Here is a 5275-nt window from a genome sequence, read left to right on the forward strand (position 1 = left end):
GCTACACCACATCAATATCAAATTATATTTGTCCTGTATATTTTCGCGATGGCTTGGTGTGATGCCAAAATGAGAAGCAAACATGATAGCCATTGAACTGAAGCATACACTTCTCAAGAAATATGAAGAAGGCCCACGAATGGCTACTCTCGCTAAGCTGAATGGCTATGTACATCGAAGATTGGGACCATCACCTGAAATAAGGAGGCGATTAAAGAACATGAAAAGCCATGCAAGCAGAAGTTTCGTCTACCCGCTCCCTCTGCATCCACTCGCCACTCCACTTAACCAGTTTAGGTGATATAACACCAGGGGTAAAACATTGGCATTTTGCCTCTCAGGACTGACCCTGATAATTCTCCAGGGCACAGTCCAAGGGGGCAGGGAGAGGAAGACTGAAAAAGAACTGGGCTGACAACATTAAGGAATGGACTGGTACCAACTTTGCAACAACCCAAAAACAGGCCAAGGACCGTCAACAGTGAAGAAGGCTGTCTAGAGTTGCGTCCTCATTGGTGCCCCGACGACCCATGGAGTTAAGGGATCCGTGAACTGTGATTTATATTTCATCATATCCACGTAAAGTACACATGTGTAGTACTCTATATATATTTTTTTTTTATCTTGCCATGCCAGGGTCTTCTCTCTAATATATATATATAATCAGGACCTCTGCACATAAAGAACAATTTCAACAAAAGGAAAATGTTTGTATAGAACCCCAATCTACTAATAAAATATAGCTTTCCTGCTTGGTTACCCTCAAGATGCAAACTGCATGAATGTTCACACCAGATCACAAGTATTAAAAATGTTGGTAGAAATGTGCATTTTGATTTCATGTGACTATTTGTCAATTATAATTCACAGATTTTGTTCGCACTAAACAATTGATGTCAATTGGTTATGAATGGTTGCAGGATTCCTCTTCTTCTTTTCAATTGAAAAAACTCAGAGAGCATTTTTTCTAGAAATTAGCTGCGATCCCTTGTCCTCTGTTAACTACTATTGTTGAGATCAGGTGCGTAGAGTGCAAATTTGTCATCCGCCCATTCTTTCAGCCTAAAAGAAACAGCACCTGTGCAGCAGCAATCCATTATCTCCTTTCAACGTGCTGCAAGAGTGCATGTCCCCGGGAGTTCCCTCCCCCCTTAACTTTGATTAAAAAAATGGATTACAGTATAAAGCAGTATATTGGAACCTCTACTTACGAATTTATAATTGGTTCCAGCAGTGATGTTGTATCATGAAACCTTTGTAAATCGAAACACGTTTTCCCATTGAAATTAAATGAAACAGGATTTATGTTTTCAAAGGTCATCAAATGCAACCGAATCCGCAACAAATCAACTTCAACTGCCCTTTGGTACATTAATGTTGATCCAGCCATCCATCCATTATTTGCACCGCTTATCCTCAGTAGGGTCGCGGGGGTGCTGGAGCCCATCCCAGCCATCTCCGGGCAGTGGGCAGGGGACACCCTGAACTGGTTGCCAGCCAGTCGCAGGGCACACAGGAACAGACAATTCGCTCGCTCATTCACACCTAGGGACAATTCGGACCGGCCAATTAACCTGACATACATGTTTTTTTCTGGAATGTGGGAGGGAACCGGAGTGCCCGGAGGAAACCCACGCAAGCACGGGGAGAACATGCAAACTCCGCACAGGAAGTTTGGTAGCTGGATTTGAACCCATGACCTAAGAACTGTGTCGCTAACCACCGCGCCGCCGTGCTGCCCACATTAATGTTGAAATGTTCATAAATATACCACATAGTACAAATAAAACAAGAAATAAGGCTAAAAATACAAAAGAGGCAGAAAGGGGGAGCAAGACCTAAAAAGAACTGGGCCGACAACAGTAAGGAATGGACTGGTGTATGTAAATTCAGGACCTGCAAAAACTGCACCAGAAGAACCATTTCAACAAAATGAAATGTTTGTATGGAACCCCAATCTACTGTTTTTTTCTTGCTTTTCTTCATCTTCCTTGTCTGCCCATTTATATTTTGCTGTAGAGCTGATCTTTTCCAGCAGTTTTTGGTTGATAAATAAGCATGAAAGTCTTTGCAAGAAGTGTCTTTGAAATTGTATAGCACAAATAGAATCCCCTTCAATGACTCAACAGAAATCCTGTTCCTCTCATTGGTCCACTGACTGCATCAATGAGAAAACCCTCTCAACATTGGCATTTTGAGAAGGAAGTGCAAAGACAAATTGTGCAAAATTCTGGAGTTTTGAATACCGTGCAATGCTTTTGCCCTTCTCAAAATATTGTGTCCACTTGTGGTGCACCTGCAAGCCACTAAACCTTTCAGTGAATTTCCTCAGATTGGTGACCTGGCCTAAACACTTCACATTAACAATTGGCACCCCCTTTTCTCCTAGGTACAGGATGCAGGCCTCCACATCATTCCAATCTGGTGGCTCACTCAGATCCATACACACAAATGTTGAGAACTCTCCCATTGGAGTAATCCACTTCTCCAGATACTCCAGACATGCACTGTACAGGCCTTGCACATCGGCACAGGACTGGTCACATCCCTTAACAAGTTAATCGCTGCGCTTTTATGCTAGTAGTCCCTCTGTGTCCGTGTGACCTGTTGGATCTCCGGCACCTTTGATAGAAACTTAAACATATGTGCCAGCTTCGCACATGGTACACTGCCTCCCATTTGTTTCGACCAGGACAGTATGTGGGGAATGTCTTTTGCAGCTCATCTGTGAAAATGCACTTAGGCATTCTCGTTCTTTGTTACTTAGCACAGCAGAACCAACCGCTAGGCAGGGTCCCAGGGAATACATCACAGGCAACCCAGTGGCGTCGTATTCCATGCAAAGTGTCAGTCAATTTCACCACACGCAAATTGGGCATGTGAAAAGTAATTAAAACCGGACATTTTCATGAATTTGTAAAACCCGACAGGCACCCCAGATGGCATTAAAAAGTGGACATGTACGGGCAAAAGAAGACGCTTGGTCGGTGTACAGTGTAAAATACAAAGCTTTATTAAACAAGAACAGTTAAAAAAAAACAATGAACATCTATCCATGATCTACACTGTTTAGCCAATGGGGCAGTATTGCTGCGGGGGTGCGGGAGCCATCCCAGCAATCGGGCAGTGGGCAGGGGACACCCTGAACTGGTTACCAGCCACAGTATATATACACAGACAGACAACTCACTCACTCATTCACACCTAGGGATAATTTGGGTTGGCCAATTAACGTACATGCATGTTTTTGGAATGTGGGGTAAAACCGGAGTGCCCGGAGTAAACCCACACAAGCACGGGGAGAACATGCAAACTTCACACAAGAAGGTTTGATCCCATTACCTCAAAACTGTGCCACACACGCGTTAACCACTGTTCTGCCATGCTTCCTACACAAAGAATAAAAATGTTAAAATGTAAAAAGTCGCTGGACACATAAATTAATGATTCAACGATTGTTGTTTTTTTTTTGTCTAGATCTCAATGTTTTTCAAATGTTTCGGTTGTCATCGAACATCTCCATTGATTGTCATCTTTTTGCTTCATCGTTCTGTCTTTTTGTGAAGAAAGCCTGCCGTTTTTCCAAGCAGGCGAAAGTTTCCATTAATTCTGCCGTCGATAATCTGGTCTAAAGGTAAGATCTTAAGCCTGTGTGGAAAGTCTGCTTGGTCTTATAATGTCAATCAATACTCTGGGTTCGCGTTATGATAGTGTTTTGCCTGAATCCAACTCCCCTGCAAAATCTGAAACCCCTTGCGTTAACTATGATTCTTAATGCTGCACTTCTGACAACTTTTGTCGCGATTGTAGTCTGTATAATGTCTTTAATAAATTATGATCGGCGTGATTAAAACAAAACAAAAACAATCATAGTCAATGTAAGTTTACTAAGATATCTGCAAAGAGGACCAACACTGTATGTGATCCAATGTAGCTAAACGCTATGATATTCACAATCACGACTAGTTGTATACAAGTAGGCTTTATTTGGTGTTACGTTTGCATATGTCTTGATAAGCGCTTCATAAAGACTATGATTGCTTTTTTGTTTTAATCGTGCCAATCAATATTGAATAAATAAATTAAACTTTTTTTCGAACATAACGAAAAATAAAGAAATAAAAAAATGTTGACGTAACATGTACGAAAAGGAATATTAAGAAGCATATGCTTATTTCATCTTACCCTTTCCAGTTCCTTAATAATTGTGTCTCACTAGATCTTCTGTGTGTTTATAACTTTATATATAACATCCTACGAATATACATATTAAATAGGTTCATATTACAAGACACTGGGGCAGGGGTGACGAACAAGTTTGACATAAAAAGACTAAATGTTTAACTGTGAGAATCAAAGAGTCACACCGCGCACTGACCTGCCATGACAGACACACACTATTAAAAACATTATTATCCATAACACACTCCTCTTTACAGTACAACAAGTATTGTTGTTGTGTTGATTTCAAGGAAAGTGTCCACCCTCAATACACACATCAAATGCACCTTAGCCAGAGCTAACACAGCAACTACCCTGGAGGTCACATAACACCTCCACACAAAAGCACCTCTCTCTCATCTCATCTTACACACACGCACACACACACTTTTTCTGACTATCTAATTCTCTTCCTCTCTCTGACACACACACGACTACTAAACACACTTCAGATGCACACATATAACCTGTAAAATATAAATTAATGGAATATTCACACAAGCATGGTCAGTCAGGTGTTTTTTTTTCCAAGCTACACTAGGGCAAAATAAAAATGTCACGTAAAAAAATGGTTCAAAGAAATGTTATTCAAAGTGAAACAAAAAACATCTGAATGCATGAACAAATGTTGGGATTTTTTATCGTTAAAATTTGATACTTAGTATAAAAATGTTATTGTTTATTTTTTTATTACGTTTTAAATTAGTATCACTGGAGTGATGGAATGATATTCTCAGTGGGATTTCTGGCATCTCTTGTTTCCGGTAATCCTCTGCAAGTCAGGTTTGTAGTCAGTTTTAGCCACTCAAAGCAGTTCTTTTGCGTGAGTGTGTCAGTCAGAACGGACCGATGCTTTGATTTCCCGTGTTTCAAGGTAGAAAAGGGACTCGCAATCATATGTTGACGAGAACATTGTCAGCAGCTCTTTTTACACATGGGTATTTTTCAGGCAGGCAGTCTCTGCATTAAAAGGGTCGATGAGGAAAGTGATCTGTAGTTGTTTCTGCTGCAGGTCCTAAAACCGCGAAGTAAAGTTCCCGTGCAGATTCATAAG

General features: G+C 40.9%; 1 protein-coding gene across 1 annotated transcript in view; it reads left to right on the forward strand.

Moving 5' to 3' along the window:
• Positions 1-3452, forward strand: part of LOC148348030 (uncharacterized) — a 49476-nt gene extending 46024 nt beyond the window's left edge. Inside the window, exon 16 of the mRNA XM_088322118.1 lies at positions 1-3452. This exon is cut by the window's left edge and continues 486 nt beyond it. The gene's annotated coding sequence lies outside the window, so the exon portion shown is untranslated.
• Positions 3453-5275: the final 1823 nt, after the last annotated feature.

Source organism: Urocampus carinirostris, chromosome 18 (genome assembly GCF_059441175.1).
Source record: "Urocampus carinirostris isolate Australia breed hairy pipefish chromosome 18, RoL_Ucar_1.0, whole genome shotgun sequence".
NCBI lineage: Eukaryota > Metazoa > Chordata > Actinopteri > Syngnathiformes > Syngnathidae > Urocampus > Urocampus carinirostris.